A 23,849-nucleotide genomic window follows, 5' to 3' on the forward strand; every position below is an offset into this window, starting at 1 on the left:
TGTGTGTTAAATGCAACAACATGCAAAATATACATTATTCAATGATCCTAAGGAGTAAAAACCCCAAAAGTTCGAAAAAAGTTATCAAATTTGCAAAAAAATTTGATTATCGTAGGGCCTTCGGTAATTACCGATGAAACCTACGGTAATCAATTTATAATTGCTGGAAAAATTACCTTTGAACTTCTTAGCATTCAAATTTGTATCCAGATGATAGGTGTAGTGGCCATGAGGATTATTAAGGAAAACTATACGTATCGCTTTTGCAATGCTATTGTGTCTGTCCGATATAAAAGCTATATTCGGATCATTCCTAAGCACTTCTTTAAATCTCTCAAAAAACCAGGTGTAGGCCGCATCCGTCTCCTCAGGGCCCATTCCATAAGCAAGTGGATAAATTTGATTGTTCCCATCCAAACATGATGCAATATATAACAAACCTCTGTATCTATTCTTCAGCATAGTTCCATCGACAGCTACAACCCTCCGCATATGCTGAAACCCTCTGATGCTAGCTCGAAGTGCCATGAAAAAATATAAAAATCTATTTTGATTATCAGTTTCAATTCGAGTAAACGTGCCTGGATTTTTGCTCTTCAAAATGTGACTCCATAAAGGAAGTCTTGCATATGACTCTTCTGGCATGCCCCACAAACCTGATAATGCAACTTCCTTAGCAGCACATGCTTTATTGTAGCTTATGTTTACTCCGTAATTAGAGCGAATGTCATGTACGATATCTCAGGGTTTGTATTGCCGTGAAATCCCATCAAACTTTGGCTGGATGATGTCTCTGATAACTGAACTTGTTGCTTGACAATGATCCCTATTTATGATATTTAAAGAGCAAATATGCTCATCCTTGAAGGCCCTAATCATGAAGGCATCTATATTCTCACCATGTAGCTTGGTAGCACACAATCACCACATGCAATTGTCGTTTACACATACAACCTCATATCGAACCCTATCTGACTTCTTGACCTTGAATTCAAAATTTTTCCGTAGTGCATAAAGACTAAGCTTCTTCTGTAGCTCATTCTTACCCGAAAAGAGTTGGTTCATTCGAATAATTTGATAGTCATTGACAGATGAGAAGCGACGGTTAATCGTATGTCCAGCCATGGATGTGGTAGAATCCTGACGAATGTCCAAATGATTTTCGGTATCAGGAGAAGCAAGCACATCATCATTGACATTACCAATTGGACTATTACCATAAAGAGATCACCATGTCAACTATCACCTGTTGACAGTCCCGAATGTTGGGTCTAACAAATGTCATGCAACCCATCTTCACCACGATCAGTGTTGACCTCAACCTCAAATTGTTCATCTATATCATAATCATGGCCACAATATTCATTCACATCATTAAGGTCGAAGCACTCATTATCATGATTATGTTCCACAGATTGCACATCATTTTCATAAATTTGATTTTTGGAGTGTCCGGGTTGAGTTTCTGGCACATGAAGTTCAGTCAATGAGGACTGCATGTCAGCATTAGAGGTACATATAGCTGTCTCTAGAACTTGAGATAGTGGGGCAACAGTCATAAATCCTGAACTTGTAGCTATGCTATTCACAACACATCCAGCAGTATTAATACTCAGTGGCACCCTGGATAATACATCAATAATAAGTGGAGATCTGTCTTGAGGTCTGTGTGAACTATACTCTTCTATAAAACTTTGCAGGTCTTCCTCATTTTCCGCAACGTATGGCTTGCATGACAAACACACATGGTATATAAACTTGAAGATTAATTGATGTTATGTAGAATCCAAGTTGAGAGCATTGTAGACAACATCTGCAAGTTCTGCCAACGTTCAATTTCGTTTGATACGTATAATCTTTGTTCTTTGACATTGGTATCTCTAAGTACCTTCAGAAGATAAACTCCATGTTCCATCATAGAATAGTAGAACTGAAATTTGTGACATTGAGCACAAAGGGTTTACCAATTCAAAACAGAATAAGTATATCCTTGTCACAAGCTTGTGGTAATTCATGAGGTCATATGGATAAAAATAATTGCAATCGTAGAATCTTTGCTTGAAGGTTTAACTATAATCCTGAAGCAAAATTATTGAAAAAATACAAATGCATTTTCAAAAAATGAGTATAGAAAATAAGCCAAACAATTATGTTTAAATCTTGCATATTAACGCCTAGTAGAATAGCTAATAACTCCTGACAGACATAGTGGATAAAGTAGAATAAGATGTCAAGTTTGTGACATATGTGCTAAATCATAACATAACATTAGCTTGAATGGATGCAATGTTGACATTGTGGTGATTTGTGGATTATTTTGTTCACGACCATAAATATAGTTACATTTAGCATGTCCTTCGTATACAATAACATTATCAAAGTTGTCAAATTCGATTAAGGTGGTTTGCTTTAAAAAAATGGAAAAATTAAATATACCGATGGAATGTCGGTAATCATCGATGGAACCGCCGTTAAATTTTCCAACAAGCAAATGTTTCATAATTATGATGGGTCGTATGTAACAAACAAAGGTTGTAATTTTCAAATGGAAATTTCCGAACCATTTATGAATTGTTGTACATAAAATCAAACCAACATATAACTTGCACTTTTATATCATGTCAAAACGTGACAAACAATGAATCCAATATAAGGGGAAAATATATACGTATATGTACATATATATATATATATATATGCACATACCAAAAATCTTTAACTCTGCTGTGCATGAACGTACACTTTAATTACACATTTTTAAAGTCTATGGGCTTCACAATAAAGATTTTCAGTCTTTTTGTTATCACAAAAGGTTGGGGGTATGCAGGGAGACTGAACTGCACTGAAAGTGGTATTGTGTTTTCTGCAATGGTTGGTCAGTGTGAAGAAAGGCTGAAAGGTACATAACCAACAAAAGAGAAAAAAGAGAGAGGGAGACACACAGGATTCATTGAATGTGGTAGCAAGGAGAGGAAGAGAGAAGGATAGAAGTTAATGAGGGTAGATGAGAAATGGGAGATGGTAAAACAATTTGTTTAAATATTTTCCACTTTATTCTACAGTTAATGAGAAATAAGGATAGATGAGAAATGGGAGATGGTTCCATTTATTTGACACTTTCATATCCATTTATTTAAATATTTTCCACAACTGCACAATTAATTCCCTCCTGACTACTTTTTTTTGGACATACTGCCATGAAGCTGCATTTTAAAAGAGATTGGAAAAAGCTTTCAAGCTGGGAATAGTCTCCAATCTAAAACTAACTAAATTTCAATGCATATCATTCAAACAAGTTCAAATCGTCTCAAACTGGAGAGTCAATATTTGAGAACTAAATTACCATCCATTTAAATTCTCATCCTTCTTATTTCTTGCTTTTCCACTTCTCAAACAATATGGAGAATTTAATAATGAAATTAGGTCCTTACACTTCATCTTGACATGAGAATAATGTAGAAAAACTAAAAATTAAATTTGAATTAGCAAGCGAAAAATGCACAAGTGTTTTATGAATAAAAACTAGAGAATATTACAGCTCCTACAAAAGGTTGTGTTGGTATCAAATCCATGGTGTAATTGTTTAAAGTGGTATTATTCCTTAAACATGGAACTGCTTTGAGCTTTTTACATTGAAGTTATACTCACATTTTTGTCGATTCATAATCATATTAGCCAATATGAGATTACTGTCCAATCAAAGACAAAACAAGTAAAGCAGTGCATCATAATGAAAGGCTAGTTTTAGTTTCAGATAAAGCCTAAAAAGCATAGACTGCATCTGTTAGTTTTTTCAAGTTAAAAATCATAAATGTAAATGTAATTATGGCAAAAACTGATAAAATTGTAACTATATAATACCATACCACGATGAACATTGAATGTACATGAACAAATGCTGTCAAAACTGATATACTAGCAAAGAGAAAATATTTAACCAAATAATACACAGACAATCACGTTTATCTAGCCAATGCATTGAAACTAGAAGTAAGATTTCAATGTGTTCCAAGTATATATCTTTCTATAATATCAATTCAACTTAGTGAATTTGTTTTAGCTGCAAGATGAATGAATGCTCACTTAAGTGGTTCGAAGCTTCTTGTATATCTGCACAAAAAGCTGCTTGTGTAGATTTTCAGATTTCTCATCTGTCATGTTCATTGCATCTGCATACAAACACCAATAAATAAAGGTTAATGGTAATTAAGATAAAGTAGCTTATTATCAAATTTGGCTTCTCTACATTAATTCTTTCGTGTTTAAGCACAACCACTAGGTACAAAACAACAAAAAGAAACTTGAGCTTGAGCATAAAGAAACTGTGCAATTCATATTTCCAACTATAAATTATCATATTCTATACCTTGAAGCCTTTGGAAAAGGGAAGCAGGGGAACCGAACCTCAACATTTCTTCCTTTTGTCTGTCAAGCTCATGTAACTTCTCCTCTGCAGCAGCCAACTCTGTTGTTCTCATAATTCTGCACCATGTACCATACAAACAGGAGAAAATGTTTCACAGTCAATACAATAATTTCGACACCACCTAAAGAAAGCAAGATAAATATTACTTGATTCTAAGCTCCATAATGTGCGGTTCCTTTTCCAAGTTTCCCTGTGAGTGTAAATAAATTCAGGATCTGTTTCTCCATGCATAATTCAATTGTGCTCGACTGATATATATATATATATATATAATTAAAAAAAAATCTAGTAGATATCTCCATGCATAATCCAATTGTGCATGACTAATATAGCAAAAACTAGTAGATAACAAGAAAAGAATAACTCCCTAGCTGCAGTCTTTTTTTGCGAATTTCATCTCTAAGCTGATAATTGTCAAGTTGCAAAAAAATATCTAGGAAAAATAATCAGAACATAGACTCAAGTATCACAATAGCGAAACTACTATATATTGGGAAGGCATAAACCACCATGCTCATTAATAAACCATATAAATCAAGCACAAAAGTCATTGTATTAGCACAATACCCAATATTCACTAACAAGCATTTTAAAAAGGGGTTGATGCATGCACTTTATGCACTTAAGTACTACAGACAGATTCCCAACTAAGAGAAAAAGCTTATGTACATACATTATTTTGAATTTTAACTTCATCGAGCGAAAGTAAAAATTGATGGTATGCATCCTTGTCAGACAAAAGCTTCCTTAACTTGTGAACACTAAAATATATCCAATGAAAAACAAAAGAATGATAAATATTAATCAATAATGTTTAACTCAACTGCAAAATAACATATCAAAATGAAACAAGAGAATGATAAATAGTAATCAATAATGTCAGGACCCGTCCAGAATTCCTTCCCCGGAACCCTAGACAGCCCTGATCCCAGGGAAATAAGACCGAATCTGTGATCAGCATCACTCGAGCTTCGATTCGGTATATAACTCGTAAATTCTAGTTATCGTTTGTGTTTTGACCCCCCGGGTACCGGGTATTATTTACCCGAATAAAATATTAATTTATTCGACTGTCTGTGAATTTTGTTCTAGGAGCACCGGTGAGTCGTAGAATTGATCCCGTAGTGGATCATGGGTTAATTGCGTGCTCCAGGTGAGTGACCCACCTTCAAATTAATTTTGGGGAATTTAATTGATGAATATATTATGTGTGAATTAAATATTTGGAATTTAATTTCTATGTGCCAAATATTTATTGGATTTATTGTAGAATTATTTATGAATTTATTGGATTTAAGAAAATGCGAATTCTACAAATTTATGCCGTGTGGAATTATTTTATGGTTTTGAGGACTTTGAAATTGGTGTGGTTTTAATGGTAAATTGGGCACGATTTGATTTTCAAATATTTCAAAGAAAATATTTGGTTATGTTGCTGATTTCAATTTTTATAAAATATGCCCATGGAATATTATGAGATTTGACTATGATATTTCGAGAATTATTTATGCTTGGAAAAATGTGGATATTTAAATTGATGGATTTGGAAGTTGGTGGATTTGAAAATCATGGAATTTATGGCATTGATTATAAAGAAATTGTGGAGAATTTCCCGGTTCAAGCGGATGGATTATGCCCGCTATGCTTATGAAAAATGTGAAATTTGTTTTATGATTTAAATTTATGGATTTTATGATTTTTAGATGCACCGTGCACGTACTGGTGTTCTGATTATGTGATATGGTATATGTGATATGGATATTGTGCACACGGATATGATTAGCGCGCAGGTGGGTGTGAGTAGCGCGCAGGTGATATTATGAGGGTGTCCTGTGGATGCCATCGGAGAGGGTGGCCACCCCCCCATTGGCCGGGACACCAGGTTAGCAGCGGCGCAGTGGGATGCCACGCGACCGTATGCCGGTTTCTCTCTATAACCTCCTGTCTGGCAGTACCTCGGGACGCTGGGTACTCTGGCGCCACTGGTATATAGTGGGTGCATCAAATGATTTCAGAACTGTGTTTTAAAAATAAAATGTTTTGAAACTGTATGGGAATTAAAAATTAACTATTACTGTTCTGGTATTTATTTGATGTCTTGGTTTTCGGGGAGTATGAATAAAGGGTTTTGTGAAAATGTTTTAAAAGGGGAACTCTTCCAACTGAGAGAATTGTAAGGGTTTTGAGAGAAATTATTATTTTCCAAATAATTATTATTTATATACCTATTACCGTGGTATTATATTGTATAGTAGTAGGGTCGCTCACTGAGATGATTAGCATCTCACACTCTTAAATTCCGTTCCTCTAGGTACCAGGTTGTCGGCGTCCACTCGGAGCGGACTTGATCTTCCTCGCTGTTTTAGTTCGTGCTGTACCCTATTTTTCTTTTATTGCAGTTGTAATATTTCTTTCATTCTTGTTGTATTTATTATGCACTGGATTACTGTATTTATTTTGAAGTGCTGCAATTTGTGGAATCAATTTGTAGTATTGTATTACTGTATTTATTTTGAAGTGCTGCAATTTGTGGAATCAATTTGTAGTATTGTGGGAGGAATAAGGGGATATTTTTAGAAGTGTGTTTTCAGTGCAGGTAGTTTGTGGTAAGTAAATCCCTTAGGGGAGGCTCTGCCGGATTTTCCGTTGGAGAGTTCGGTAGGGTTTCCCTAGGATCAGGGCTGTCTAGGGTTCCGGGGAAGGAATTCTGGACGGGTCCTGACAGTTGATATCAGAGCTCTAGGTTCTAGTATTCCTAAGGGACTGTGCATTGTTGTGTGTCCCATCCGTGTCTAATCTCTCGTTTTACCCGTGTGAAAGCGTTCTTTCTGTTTGTCTCGAAGTAAATTCGTTGCCCGAGTTTGAATAACTCTAATCTTCGAGGGTGTCAATTAGGATCATCTAGCCTAACGGGAAATTCCTATGGCCTAGTCGATGGTCGAGGATGCCTTTTCTTGTTGAAGGTCAAGTTTATCATCGTGAATGGTATCCATTTCGTTCATGGAAAAGAAGGATGATTGCCTAAGGATGTGTGTCGATCGATTTCAAGGCGTCAAAATATTTTTCCGATCGATTATCAAAATTTAAATGCTTTTCAAAGTGGTATTTGAAATTTAAGGGTATTTTATTCAAGTATTTTTGGTTTGTGTTCGTACATGTATTTGTATGTTATATTGTTTGATATTATACTGCACCATATGGAGGCGGCGAACCAATGTGGTCCATGTAGAGCTAGCCCCATGATCATGTTGCCTACGAGTCCAGGGGATTGGACGACCAATATAGGCAACCACCCTGGTTTGTATTGGTAGCAGAGTGTCGGCGACAGTTGGAATCATGGATTACGTAACATGTAGAAGGTGTCGTACGTACCTCCATTACAAGCGTGCATATTTTATTTTATGCTATGGATTTTAAGATATGATTTTCAGTGTGGAGTTTTAACAATTGCCTATGCAAGTTAGGTATATTTGAAAAATATATTTTATTATTTGTTTTATGTTATGGTTTTTCCAAGAGCGACTTAAGGGTTAAGTATCGCCAGTCGAGAATCCAAAGCAGGGTATCGTTGAGTTCAAAAAGGAGATCCTAAAGGAAGCACGCGATTCAAAGTATGCGATACACCCCAAGGGTACCAAGACGTATGGAATGCTCACTGGATGACATGGTGGTTTGGCACGATAAAGGAAGTTGCAAGATCCGAATAAAGGTACTTAGGTCACCGATAAGTAAAAGTAGGGAGATGTAAATATGGATTTCGTGCTTAAACTATCATTCACAAAGAGAAGGTACGACAGCGTTTAGAGAATCAAGCAAGCTCCGGATAGCGACTAAAGTTCTACTTGGTGGTTGATGAGGTTAATAAGATGAGGATGATTCCTTAGGCATGGTTGGATGTTTAAGCATGGTTAGTTTTCATTCTAGAAGCTAAGATCTTGATATCTTATTTCCCTGGAGATTTATGGTTCGTATTGGTGGTGCTTTATCGATTCAAGGTGGTTGATATTGTTGGTGATAATTTACAATGATAAGGAGTATGATTTTTGGGACGTAGTTAGAATTTAAGAAGTGTGGAATACTTTTATGGGTTAAGGATCTAGTGATTTGTTCATAGTATTGGTGGTGATGCTAGAATTAAGATTTAAATTCTTTATTGCTTGAGGTGTGGATTCATGGAATTTATTTGAAATGGGGAAAACTTAGGGTTTTCAAGAATGGTATTTGGATGTTGAGAATTTTATTCATGACCTTGATGAATTTAGTTAAAAGAAAGATTGATGTTTGTCGAGGTTAAGACTATTGGTTAATCAATGAGGAGCAAGGGTTTTATAATTGTAAGTACTAGGAGGGTAATCGAAGACAAGTGAATTAATCTCAACCTTAACTTGGTGATACCAGTATTTGAGGAAATTAGACTTAAGTTCTAATCTAACCTTTTAAAGTGCTGATCGAGTCACGAGAGTTGGTTGTTGGTTTAAGGATGCATGCTTTAGAAGCACCTTATGGTTAGCGTTCGACTATGACCAAGACTTGCAGATCGTGTTCTCATGGACCAATTTGAATATCCTTAATTAGTGGGCATGAGACTGAAAGTTGCACAAGAGGAAAGTTAAAGTCACTATTAGGCGTGATGGTAGTGTAGTGATAGTGGATAAGGCCTCTAGTATACTTGCTAAGTTACGCTGCCGACAAGTGGAAGCGGGAAAGCAGACATCGGCATGCAGCGTAATTCATGTGTTGTTGCTACAAAAGAACATCGAATACCTGTCAGTCGAGGAAGCGATGTGGAAACTCGAGGCACTACTTGTATGGAGCCACATGCCAAATCTATACCGACCACAAGAGCCTCAAGTATATTTTCACACAGAAGGAGTTAAATATGAGGCAAAGGCGATGGATGGAGTTGTTAAAGGATTATGACTGTGTGATTGATTATCACCCGGGTAAGGCGAATGTAGTGGCAGATGCTTTGAGTAGGAAGGCTACTGGATCCCTTGCTCACGTCCAAGTCGTCCAACTACCTCTCATGGTGGAGTTGAAGAAGATGGGGGTGTTAATGCATATGCACCCTTCAGGAGTTCTTATGGCTAGCTTCCAGGAACGACCGGTGTTGGTGGATCGTATAGTAGAGACCCAAATGGAAGATCCTAAGTTGAGGACAATTAAGGGCAAGGTACAAGAAGGTCTTGATCCGAATTTTCAATAAGGAGGGATGGAGCCCTCGTGTATAAAGGACGACTTTGCGTTCCGGATATCCCAGGACTCAAGAAGGAGATTTTGGAGGAGGCGCACAGCTCGATGTATGCGATGCATCCTGGGAGTACCAAGATGTACCGGACGCTTGTTAAGTATTATTGGTGGATTGGTATGAAGAGAGAAGTGGCAGACTTCGTATCAAAGTGTTTGATTTGTCAACAAGTGAAAGCAGAAAGACAGAAGCCTTCGGGACTACTCCAACCTTTACCGATTCCCATGTGGAAGTGGGAAGAACTCAACATGGACTTCGTATTCAAGCTTCCTTCCACACCTAGAAGGTACGACGGCATTTGGGTAATCATTGATCGTCTCACCAAGTCGGCACACTTCCTACCGGTACGAGAACGTTTTTCACCCGAGAAGTTAGCCCAGTTGTTCGTGCAAGGCATACGTGGGATCAGTTCAAGATGGCCTTCTCTACTGAGTTTTGTCCTCCTGCCTACCGTGAAGCAAGAAGGAGAGAGTTCGAGGAACTACGACAGGGGAACATGACGGTGACAGAGTACGAGAGGAGATTCTGAGAACTATCAGAATTCTACATGCACCTAATTCCCGACGATCACACGAAGAAGGTGAGGTTCATAGACGGATTGAAAGAGAGCATCGGCTACACCCTTTCTGGATTAGTACATCCCACCTATCAGTCCGCCAGGGATGCAACGCTCGAGCTAGAGAGACAGGAGGAGATACACAGACCCGCGAGGCGCAGATCATTCGAAGGTTCGTATAGCGGAGTACCTCGATAGGGGGCAGCTAAGAAGAGCCATAGCTCAGGCTCAGACAGTGATAGGTTAAGCCCACGAGGCAGATTCCAGAGGAGAGATAGTTATCGCATGCCCCAGCCAGCTCGCCATTCGATCAGTGTGGATGCAAGCTCGTATCAGCAGTCACGCATTGGTTCTCCACGGATTTGTCCACTTTGTAGGGGGAATCATTCTGGGCAGTGTCAGATGGATGGTTTATGCTTTCGGTGTGGGCAGCCAGGCCACATAAGGAGGGATTGCCCTTATGGTAGCGGCAGTGTGCTAGAAGCAGGTCGACGGACACAGCATACGGGGATATTCCCAGGACAGAGTTCCCAGGAGAGTCAGCCAGTAGGAGTTTCTTCGGGATCAGTCCAGCCGTCTGCAGGATCGAGTCGAGGTAGAGGAAGGAGACCCCAGCAGACAAGTCAAGGCCGGGTGTTTGCTATGACGCAGCAGGGAGCCAGGACTACGCCCGACGATTTCACAGATCAAGTGATGGAAGCAGACCTGATCCTGTTGGATCTATCCGGACTTGAAGTAGTGTTGGGCATGGATTGGTTGGCAAGGAACTACTTAGTCGAGGAAGCGACATGGGAGCCCGAAGCGCAGGTGCGTGATCAAACCCTTGTTTGTTCCAGTGACGTGCGAAAATTTCGAGGACGAAATTTTTGTAAGGGGGGAAGGCTGTAACACCCCATCCCAAATTGCACCTGAATCCGTGCACGTTGACCGAGGTTGACCGTTGACCGTTGACCGAAGGGGGTCAAAAGTTGACTTTTTGACTCGTGAGAATTTTGAGTTGACTAGGGTACCGTGGCGAAGTGCACGATGCCACGAGTTCGTAGACTGGTAGCACGTCGAAAACGGAGCTACGGTTTGAAAGTTATGGACGAAACAAGTTGCGGTCCAAACTGTCCAAGGGGTGCCGGAGTTGACTTTTTGTTTATGGGGAATTGAGCTTTGACTCATGCATGGTTGTGAAGTGCTCGTCGATACGAGTTCACAGACTAGCGGCACGCTCAAAATGGACATCCGGTTAAAAAGTTATGGACATTTGAAGTTTACCGGATACCGTATTATTTTAATGTTTTTGGATCGGTGGACAGTGAAATGCCACGTGTCAGCTTCTTATTGGTCCACGTGGCATGAACAGTGTCATATAGGGGTTTTATTTGTTAAAACACTCGGGGAAGAGAGAGAAAGAGAGAGAGGAGAGAGAGAGAGTCACCGGCTGCCGGTCATTTTCACGTTTTCCGGCCTATTTACTGTACACGCGCCGGCCATCCAGATTGCCCACCTCATTTCCGGCAAAACCTCCAAGTTTCACGGCGAACGGCCGCCGGACGCGCCCAGATCGGACCTCCGAAGTTTGGCGGCGATTTTTCCCCCTCCACCGCCGGCCACCGCGAATCGGCACTATTCCGGCCGATCTACAGTACGCACGCCGTACACCCATCATCCTCTCCTCAAGTCCGGCCTACCCACCAAAAATCACGGCCATCGGACCACTGACGCTCCGGGATCGGAGCGTTTTCCGGCGAGGGGTCGAAAATCTTCAAACGGTGATTTCTCCGCCGTCCGACCTCCGTTTTGCTCACCGCCGGTCCCGTTGGATTGCTCTCCTCAAGATCTACAAGACTGCAAAATTTCACAGCCAACGGCCACCGCACGCGCCGCCGCCGGCGACGGTTGCCGGTGACCGTGGCGGCCTGCCGGAAAGTACTGTTCCGGCGAGTACCCGAAATTCCGGCCAGCTCCAGTCCGCTGTGTTCGACCTCCTGAATCCGAATCCGGCTTCCGTTTCCGCCAATTCGCGACGGTTTGGGAGAATTGCGGAGCCGAAACTCGAAAAGTTTTCCGGCGAGATTCCGACCCCGTCGGGTCCGATCACCGGGAAGTAAGACCGAATCTATGATCAGCATCACTCGAGCTTCGATTCGGTATATAACTCGTAAATTCTAGTTATCGTTTGTGTTTTGACACCCCAGGTACCGGGTATTATTTACCCGAATAAAATATTAATTTATTAACTATGAAGTTTATGACTTTTACATAGATGATTAATATTTTCACAAATAGCAAAAAAGATTATTTTTCAACTAGGATTTAAAAAAAAAAAATTAAATGGCATAACAAATGTGTAAGTAGAAATTAGTTTTCTCTTCGTAATAGAAAGAGAAGGGAATAAGCAAGTGATGATGATACTATTAGAACAGTTTGATAGAATACATGCTTGTCTAAAGATTAATTAACCTAGTTCCATAAAGTTATATGAGTAATAAATATAAAATTTAGTCACTAGCATGATCAACCTTACGTCTTAAAACAGCAATTACACCTGTTGCTTCAGCAATTACACCCACAAACCATACAATAGATGGTTTGACTAACAAAAAAATTTATATTATCGTAATTACCGAAAATTTGTATTATCATAATTTCTACACAAAACCACCAATAAACCCACTTCCTTTCTACATAAAATGACTAATAGAATATATTTGTATTGTATTCTATTTTCGCTCTATCATCTTCAATGCCCATAAAAAAGACCTTAGATTTTCTTCTCGTTAAAGCAAGCAACCAAAGAAGCAAGGCATACCATAATTATTCATTCCAACCCATATCCCAAGTGGCATGTAACAGTCCAGACCATCCGTGTCCGATATTGTCCTCTTTGGGCCTGGAGAATCCTCTTACAACCTAGCCCTCAAGGTTTTGTTAAAACGTGTCGTAATGGTTAGGGGGAATCCTTTTCCAACCCCTACCTACCAGTCCCACTAGCACGGGCATCCCAGGCCCAATCACGATATTGTCCGCTTTGGGCCCAGTCTGCAGGATTTTACTTTCCCTCATGGGAACACGTTATACGAGAAAGGTATCTACACCCACTTATATGGCATGCTTCGTTCTCCTTTCCAACCGATGTGGGACTTTACAATCCTCCCCCCTTGGGGCCCAGCGTCCTCGCTGGAACATCGATCCGGGTACTAGCTCTGATACCATCTGTAACAGCCCAGACCACCCGCGTCCGATATTGTCCTCTTTGGGCCTGGGGAATCCTTTTACAACCCAGCCCTCAAGGTTTTGTCAAAACGCGTCGTAATGGTTAGGGAGAATCCTCTTCCAACCCCTACCTACCAGTCCCAATCATGATATTGTCCGCTTTGGGTCCAGCCCGCACGGTTTTATTTTCCCTCGTGGGAACGCATTGTACGGAAAATGTATCCACACCCACGTATATGGCATACTTCATTCCCCTTTCCAACCGATGTGGGACTTCACAGGCATATCAAATGCAGTCAAGCAATGAGTGGTATCAAACACCACTGCATCACCAAATATCTTATATGACTTGATAGAAGATGCATATGACCAGACAATGTTCTATAGTTGCTTGTATCCTGTCAGCAAGCACATATATATATATATATATATAAACATATATGATCATTTAGAAAAACTTTTACAACTTCATTTAAACACAGACGTCGAAGCAGAATTACAAGGACCTTTACCTGATTCCAAATTGGTTCACCAGGAGGTCCAATGACTATGGTTTCGCTGTTCTTTTTGCTGCGTATGACTTGGTCCCCTAAGCTTAAAATAACGTATGGATCGATCTTTCCTGGAAAGAAAGTTCAAAACTAAAACTTCAAGAGGAACTAACAAGAGATATTTGGGTGAATATTAACCAGATATGTACATAAATATCAATGCAATCCAGTCAAGAATAATATGATGCAAAATTTCGAACAAACCACAAATTAGCTAAAAGTCTAAAAGAAGCAAACATATCAATGACTAAAAGCAGCTAAATTTCACTAATACATAAAGCATAATGGAATTATCTTATGAAATACATCTAGATAAAAGCATATAGTTGTTACCATAGAAGAAAAAAATATGGTTTTCAATTTTCATCTCCTAAATGCAGGGTGGAAGCATAAAAAGGAAAAAGAAATAGACGCAACTGTTGTCCATTATCCTCATTGGAAAGAGAAAAAACAATATGATCCCATAAAATGGTTAAAAAAGAACCTTCATTCTTGCAAATTAGCATTTCCATAATTTTGCAAGACATATAATAGCAAATGTAATAGATCAACAAAATGCCTATTAAAGAGAGGACTTGCATATGGTAATTTCAATTCAAAAATGCACATTCCACTATCCGGGAAAGAAAATTTTGAACCGAACTATTAAGAATAGTCAAAATGAACAAATATATTAAAAAAAAACACACACACATAATTTAATTCCTATTTATAGCAATCGAATACTCATTTCCAGTCAGGGGAAAATAAACACAAAAAAACAAAAACAAAAACAAAAGCAAGAATATTTGGCAATTTATTGGAAGCAAAAAAAAAGTCTTACCCACCAGAAGCAAGCCAGATGAAAGTTGCTTCAGGAATACAACTCTCTTCCCTTTAAATCTCCCAGCCAACACAATCAACACCGTCCCCAATGTAATACTCATCTTGAAAAGTTCACAGACCCAATTAAGAAAACAATGAAAGCCAAATAACATGTAGCCAAAACACATTAAATACATTATTAAAAAAAAAAAAAAACCTTTTCAGAATTGAACCTGAGCTTGGTGGCCCTATGCTTGCGCTTGGTGACAAGAAGTTTCTTGACATCATCAGCAGGGTAGAACTTGGGAGGTTTCTGAGGTGGGTTCTCTATGGCAGGCTTCGAATCGTGGCGAGGGAAAACGCCACCTTTTTTGGCCTTGATAGCCCAAAGTCCTCTCTTGTGGTACATTTTAGACCTTCAATACTTAGTGACCAGAGAGATGAAATGGGGTTGTTTGGCAAAAAGGCAACTAAGTGAAGAAAGCTTGATGAATAAGAAAAGATGAGCCAGCTTTTGGGTAAGGGTGATAAAGGAGAAGAGAAAAGTCGGGTGAAGAAAAGAAAGAAAAAACAGAAAGAAAAAAAAAATTAAAAATATTTAATTTGGATATAAAAGTATTTTGGGATTATTAAAAATTGAAAGGGTAGAAAAAAAAAATACTAAATGAAAGGGTAAAAATGGTTAAGCTCATCCCTATAAAGGCATTGGACCAAATTCCCCTACTTTATTTAAGTGTATGGACCTGGCAAATTCATCGATGTCGACTTGGTGGACTTTGACAAGGCCATGACTCCTCGACCCAGCCCATAAAATAGTTTCTTTGGTCGTCTGCCTCTTCTGGGCTAGAAAGAGGCAAAACCAATGAATGGGCTGGCTTCATGTCTAACAATTATTGGGATCCAATACTCTATGTTTTGTTATTATGAGATTTGAGCTCACTTCCATTTGAAATGATGGAAGTTACATGATGGGATCTTCATCTACAGCCGAAACAATTTTTTTTTCCCTAATTTTAATTTATGGATAAATTAAGCTTGTTTTCTACATTCAATAAGCAAATGTTAAATTTATGATATATTCTTTAATTTTGTTTGTCTCACTTGATCATACCTTAATTGTGCCTGGTCTATGGCTGCGGTGAGTTCGTTAGAGACTAGGATTACACAAATTCATTGTGGAGAAAAGGCATATTATTATTGTTGTTGTTGCTGTTGTTAAAATATTGTTTGTGATTTGAAGCTGCTGCTTCAAAGCTAGTTTTATAGCTTTATAAATAAATAAATAAAGAGAGAGAGAGAGAAGACGAAGAAGCTAGTTTTATTTCATTTATTTCTTTTTTTTTTTTTTTAAAGAAAGTTAGTTCTGTGAAGGAAGAAATTTTGAGGTGATATCTCCTTCCCAAATGCGGTGGTTGAAGGCCTCGACGCTTCCTGATGAGCCACAGGCAAGGGTTATTTTGTCCCCAGGGTTGTAATCATCGGTGGCTGCGTGGGCAACCTTGTGAAATATCAGGCAGAGGTAGAAGAGGATCATAGTATTCATTGAGTTTTTGTGATAAAAGTTTCTAGTGCACGTGTTACTCATCGGAAACAAAAAGATAAATGGATAGAAAAATTCCGCAGATAGAATATATAGCTGTAAGGTAAAATACTTATGTTTCTAAGCATAGAAAGCACTATGCTTACTTTGTACATCCATTTTGGAGTCAACGTCGTTTGATTTTCCAGGTCTCCGCAAACATGATAGATATTTGATGCTGATTTCCTATCTACAATAGATAAAGTACTGTTCATGAATTTTAAAACCAAATAGTAAAATCTATTAGACAAATCCGAGGGGAATAAATTATAATTTTTTGTTTTACTATTTCTCAAAAATAATTTTAAGTTATTTTTTTTCTTTTTAACTTTTAAACATGTTTAAAATCCCCCAAAAAAAAAAAAACTTGGGCTTACTCGTGATTAAGTTTTAATCTTTCTTGATATAAAGATTTTTCTTGTTTAAACATATATTTAAAGTAATTATATTTAGTAAAATTACAATAACACGGTCCTTTATTTGTTTTCCATCTATGTCATTGTCTTCTTGGAAGTTATAGAAACACCATTTCATATATGAGTTTATTTATAATATCATTTTTTTAATACACATTTTATGGTTAATTACTTTAGTACATTTTAATTTTAATACACTTTAATTTAGAAAAGTTAGACGACTTCAGATTTAAAACACTTTAATTTATTTCTATAAAATTTGAATTTTGCGCATTTTTGTTTAATTAAATTTTTTTTTTACTAACAGTGCTTCATATTTTATCGATATTAAAATATAATCGGTTGCAATTTAAATCATATAATTTTAAAACTATAATATTGCTTAGAAATTCATGTAGACCAAAATGTCATATTTATTGTAATTTTTTTTTTTTAAAATAAGCAAGCATCTCGATGGCTTGTAAAATTATATACAAAGAATTACAAACTTTAAGATTATATATTAGTAAAATTGTATACAAAGAAATGAAAACTTTAAGATTAATTATACTTGACTGCCCTTTAAAAAGCAAAAATAAGATAACATGCTTAATAATTTCTTTCTTGTCATTTACAATATCTTTAAAATTACAAATCACTAGTATGTAAATTTAAAAGAGGCCAATGGAGAATAATTTTGTAGGAATCACTTTTCATTTGGGAAGTAATTTTTAAAGAATTACCAAATTGCTTTTTTTTTTTTTTTTTCTAAAATCACCAAATTGGTTATTTTTCTAGAATTACTAAATTGATGATTTTAAAAAACAAAATCAACAGAATGTAATCTCATACTCTTTTGCCAATCACTGCGTATAAGAAGTGTTTCTTATACTTTTTGCAATACTTCTAGAGTTTGAGTTAAATCACTCCCAAGTCTTCGTATATGCATTTACCTATATGTGTATATATATGGAGAGAGAGAGAGAGAGAGATTTTCATATGAAGTATTATTAATACTTTGATTATTTTAAGGACTGAAATTTTAATATATATTGTGATTATATAATTTATCTTATAATACATGATATGAATATCGTACAATATTAATTGGGAGAAAAAAAATATATAAAAAATTTTATAATTTTTTTTAAAAGAATTCGATAGGATTTACACATATATGATCATTTAAATAACTATCATTAAAAAATTCATTTAATATACTAAACTTTTAGTACTATAATATAAAAATAAATACTATAAATTCCATAAGTTGTTTATTCTACTCTTGTACTGCTATAAAGAAGGCTATGTAATCCACTACACAACGGATGGCACTTTCCTAAATGTATAAAAACAAAAATTAGCAATATACTTCGAGATTTTTTATTATTGAGAACAAGTGTAAAATATTAAATATCTTAAAATATAAAATATTGTTTAATTAGACTTCTAATCATACAAAAGACTATATATACTAATAAATCGATAGAGATGGTCACTATGGCTTGTGATTTGTTTTAAAATTAGGATTATTAAACAAATAATCCTGAGGAGATGTTTTAAAATTTTCTAATTATGATTTTAATAAATTTAAAGGCGAAATGGTCACTATAGCTTGTGATTTGAAAGACTTGGAAATTAGGATTTGGGATCGAAGAAAGATCGAGGTGTTTCTAAAGATGTAAAATTCAAACAAACTGACTCGAATATTGTTGTCCTATGGATGAATGGAGATATTGATCTCAACCATCCTTGTGTTGGTCTGATTGGTAGTTGTAAGGAGGTTTTTCCTTCGAATATGGAAGAGAATGTATTAAATGCTAAAATGGGTCATAGGTTTCCTTTAGGCTTTCATGTCCCAATTGTTGTTAGAGGTTGATGGTTTTGGTCTAACTGGTTCTGGCGTTATATTTCTGGGCTTAAAAATCCACTGTTAAAAAAAAAAAAAAAATTGACGTAGGACCCTGCATAGTGTGGCTCAAGGAGAGATTATACACGTGTAAGGATATAGGAGCTGCCCAACTTGATCAGTGAACAGACAGAACTGCCCGCGAAAGTCGATCGGGACGAATTTCCAATGTTGCGCATACGATATTATATTATAGAAAAGTAAAAAATTGTATATTGGAGTAACTTTAGTCAAATAGTCAAGAAGTCCAAGTTCCAAAACAATTGTATTTTACAATTTTCATTTTAAATTAGTTTAATTTTGAAAATGATTAATTTAAAGTTTAAAAATTATTAATAAAATTAATTAGTTTTTTCAAGTAATCAATTTGTTAAGCTTTTTATTAGTTGAATTGAAAATTTACACTACACGAAAATAGCGATGTAGCGACACCAATTTTATGACGTAATAAACAAATGCACAATAACACGTCGCTTAATAAGACAATAAGCGACGCATTTTCCACAGTATCGCTAAATACAAGAAAATTGAGATTTTGCGACATAAAATTAGCAACGGTAAGAAACAAAATGAATTGAAGGTCGCCAAAAACCAGAAAAAAAAAAAAGGACACTGATTTTCAGCATCGATGAATATATGACTCAACAGCTTCAACTTTTGCTGTTTTATTCATTGTTTTTTTTATTTTATTAGTTATTTGATTATGTTTCAATGATAGTTTATTTGATATTGCAAGTTGCAATCCTAACAAATTACTTTTTTCCTTTATTTTGAGGGAACAGGCGATGCATCAATAGCATAAAGAGTCGCCAGATATTTCAGGTGACGCATTTACTGAAAAAGAGTCGCCATATCTTTACTTTACATTGCCAATCTCATAAACATTTTTTGTTAACAACGACGCATTTAAGCAAAATAGTGTCGCCTGTTACTTCTTTTTCATTTGTCCTTTAATTATTTTATATATTTAATTTATCTACAAATAAATACTAAAAATATTTTTTAATATGTGAAGGACTATTATTTTTTCTTAAATAATTTGCAAGTCTTTAAATTGTATTTTGTTTTTTTTAAAAAGGGAACAAATTAAAAAAAAAAAAAGGAATAGGCAACCCAATTCTCTATGATTGCATTGCCTGTTGACTTTTATGATTATTTTTATTATTGTTTTCTAATTATTTTGTTTCTCAAGTACAGTTTATTTTCTATTTAAATTTATATTTTTAAATTTTTGGGAACACATTAAAAAAAAAAAATTGGAACAGGTGACGCAATTTCCCCTGATTGCATCACCTGTTGCCTGATATGATTAATTTTATTGTTGTTCTCTAATTATTTTGTTTTTCAAAGTACAGTTTATTTTCTGTTTTAATTTGCAAGTTTTTAAATTGTATTTTTATTTTTTAAAAAAAATGGGAACAAATTAAAAAAAAATGGAACAAGGGATGTAATTCCCCCTGATTGTGTCGCCTGTTCCCTTTTATAATTATTTTTATTGTCACTCTCTAATTTTTTTGTTTCTCAAATAAAGTTTATTTTCTGTGTAAATTTGTAAGCCTTTAAATTGCATTTTTGTTTTTTAAAATAAGGAAACAAATTAAAAAAAAAAAAGGGAACAAGCAATACAATTCCCATTGATTGCGTCGCCTATTGCCTTTTATAATTATTTTTATTATTATTCTCTAATTATTTTGTTTCTCAAGTACAGTTTATTTTTTGTTTAAATTTGTATTTTTAAAATTTATTTTAAAAAAAAAGGGAAACAAATTAAAAAAAAAATTTGGAACAGGTGACGCAATTCCCCCTGATTGTGTCGCCTATTGCCTGATATGATTATTTTTATTGTTGTTCTCTAATTATTTTATTTTTCAAGTATAGTTTATTTTCTATTTAAATTTGCAAGTATTTAAATTGTATTTTTGCTTTTAAAAAAAAAAGGGAAACAAATTAAAAAAAAAAATGGAACAGGTGACGCAATTCCCCCTTATTGCGTCGCTTGTTCCCTTTTATAATTATTTTTATTATCGCTCCCTAATTTTTTTGTTTCCTAAGTAAAATTTATTTTCTGTGTAAATTTGCAAGTCTTTAAATTGTATTTTTGTTTTTAAAAAAAAAATTTAAAAAAAATTGGAACAGACGATGCAATTCCCATTGATTGTGTCGCTTATTGCCTTTTATGATTATTTTTATTGTTGTTCTCTAATTATTTTGTTTCTCAAGTACAGTTTATTTTCTGTTTAAATTTGCATTTTAAAAATTTTTTTAAAAAAAGGGGAACAAATTAAAAAAAAAAATTGGAACAGGCAATGCAATTCCCCCTGATTGCGTCGCCTGTTGCCTGATATGATTATTTTTATTTAAATTGTATTTTTTTTAAAAAAAAAAGGGAATAAATTAAAAAAAATGGAACAGGTGATGCAATTCTCCCTGATTGCGTTGCCTATTAATTGATATGATTATTTTTATTTAAATTGTATTTTTGTTTTAAAAAAAAAGGGGGAAGAAATTAAAAAAAAAACAAAACAGAACAGGCGACGCAATTCCCCCTGATTGCATTGCCTATTCCATTTTATAATTATTTTTATTGTCGCTCTCTAATTTTTTTGTTTCCCAAGTAAAGTTTATTTTCTGTGTAAATTTGCAAGTCTTTAAATTGTATTTTTGTTTTTTTAAAAGAAGAAAACAAATTAAAAAAAAATTGGAGCAGATGAAGTAATTCCCATTGATTGCATCGCCTATTGCCTTTTATGATTATTTTTATTGTTGTTTTATAACTATTTTGTTTCTCAAGTACAATTTATTTTCTGTTTAAATTTGCAAATCTTAAATAGTATTTTTGTTTTTTAAAAAAAGGGGAACAAATTAAAAAAAAAAATTGGAACAGGCGACGCAATTCCCCCTCATTGCATCGCCTGTTCCCTTTTATAATTATTTTTATAATCTCTCTCTAATTATTTTGTTTTTCAAGTAAAGTTTATTTTCTATGTAAATTTGCATGTCTTTGAATTGAATTTTTATTTTTTTTTAAAAAAGAAAACAAATTAAAAAAAAATTGGAACAAGCGATGCAATTCCCATTGACTGCATCGCCTATTGCCTTTTATGATTATTTTTATTGTTGTTCTCTAATTATTTGTTTCTCAAATACAGTTTATTTTCTGTTTAAATTTGTATTTTTTAATTTTTTTTTTAAAAAAGGGAACAAATTAAAAAAAAAAAAATTGGAACAGGCGACACAATTCCCCTTGATTGCGTCGCCTGTTGCCTTATATGATTATTTTTATTGTTGTTTTCTAATTATTTTGTTTCTCAAATACAATTTATTTTCTGTTTAAATTTTCAATTCTTTAAATTGTATTTTTTTAAGAAAAAAAAAGGGGAACAAATTAAAAAAAAAAAGTAGAACAAGCGACGCAATTCCCCTTGATTGCGTCTCTTGTTTCCTCATATAATAATTATATTATTTTAAAATTAATAATTTAATAAATAGTTAATACATATTTAATAGATAGGAAATAAAAATGTGATAAATTTAATTATTTTTAAAATTTAATAGATAGAAATATAAGGCAAAATTATTAAACAACTCCTTTAATTTATTTGTGTTTCTATGATAAATTATTTGTTATATTTCTATGACATAATGTATAAATTAATAATATATCAATTATTTATGCTTATAAAAATAATTTTATAAATAAAAATTATTTTTAAGAGATTTCTTCTCAATAATTATGTCATTCAAGACTTCAAAAATTATTTAAAAAGCTTTTTTTTTGTTAAAAAGGTAATGAAAAATTATTTAAAAAACTTTTTTATGTTTAAAAACTAATAAGACTTTTTTTAACAATACGTTGTCTTTTATCGCATTTAGCGACTTTTTTTTAAAAATGCGTCGCTTATTCCTACATTTAGCGACGAATCTAAAAATTATAACATGAGAAAAGCGTCGCCTATTCCAGTTTTTAGCGATATTTTTTTTTTCTAAATTTGAAAGTTACTTTTTAGTTTTGTCAAATTAGGATTATTTGATAGACAAATCCATACAAAATAATTGATAGACAATAAAATTCAAATAAATATTGGCATAAGAATCTAATATTTCAAATAAATGAAATATTAGTTCATATAATAATTTTATTATTTTAAAATTAATAATTTGATAAATAGTTAATACATATTTAATAGATAAGAAATAAAAATGTAATAAATTTAATTATTTTGAAAATATTAATAGATAGAAATATGAGGCAAAATTATTAAGCAATTTCTTTAATTTATTTGTACTTCTATGATAAGTTACTTGTTATACTTCTATGACATAATATATAAATTAATAATATATCAATTATTTATGCTTAAAAAATAATTTTATAAATAAAAATCATTTTTAAGAGATTTCTTCTCAATAATTATGTCATTCAAGACTTCAAAAATTATTTAAAAAGCTTTTTTTATGTTAAAAAGGTAATGAAAAATTATTTAAAATTTTTTTTTTTTATGTTTAAAAACTAATAAGAGATTTTTTTTAACAATTCGTCGCCTTTTATCGCATTTAGTGACTCTTTTTTAAAAATGCGTCGTCTATTCTAATATTTAGCGACGAATCGGGAAATTATAACCTCAGAAAAGCGTCGCCTATTCTAGCCTTTAGCGACGTTTGTTTTTCTTTTTTTTTCAATTTGAAAGTTACTTTTTAGTTTTGTCAAATTAGGATTATTTTATAAATAAATTCATACAAAATAATTGATAGACAATAAAATTCAAATAAATATTGGCATAAGAATCTAATATTTCAAATAAATGAAATATTAACTCATATAATAATTTTATTATTTTAAAATTAATAATTTCATAAATAGTTAATACATATTTAATACATAGGAAATAAAAATATTGTCATAAATTTAATTATTTTGAAAATTTTAATAGAGAGTTAATAAAAATATAAATCAAATATAATTAAATATTAATTAAATATATTAATTATTTTTGTTTAATTTTTTTATTTTTCAAATACATATTATTTTCTTATTAAATTTCCAAGTATTTTAAATAGTATTTTCGTTATTTAGAAAAGAAAAGAGGAGACGCAATGCTTTACGAATGAGTCGTTTGTTCCTTTTTTTTTTTTTTTTTTTTACTTTTATTCTTTAACTTTTTTTTTGTACTTTTATT

At 34.1% G+C, this 23,849-nt stretch overlaps 2 long non-coding RNA genes across 2 annotated transcripts in view; both read right to left on the reverse strand.

Annotated features, from left to right (window-relative positions):
* Positions 1-23,849, reverse strand: part of LOC132803461 (uncharacterized) — a 466,094-nt gene that overhangs the window by 109,398 nt on the left and 332,847 nt on the right. The window lies entirely within an intron of this gene.
* Positions 3,897-5,292, reverse strand: LOC112491423 (uncharacterized). The gene is made up of 2 exons (XR_009638710.1): positions 4,367-5,292; positions 3,897-4,169 (listed from the first exon to the last, which is right to left on the reverse strand). It is a non-coding gene; the product is annotated as an uncharacterized LOC112491423 (long non-coding RNA).

The sequence above is a fragment of the Ziziphus jujuba genome, chromosome 4 (assembly GCF_031755915.1).
Source record: "Ziziphus jujuba cultivar Dongzao chromosome 4, ASM3175591v1".
Classification (NCBI taxonomy): Eukaryota; Viridiplantae; Streptophyta; class Magnoliopsida; order Rosales; family Rhamnaceae; genus Ziziphus; species Ziziphus jujuba.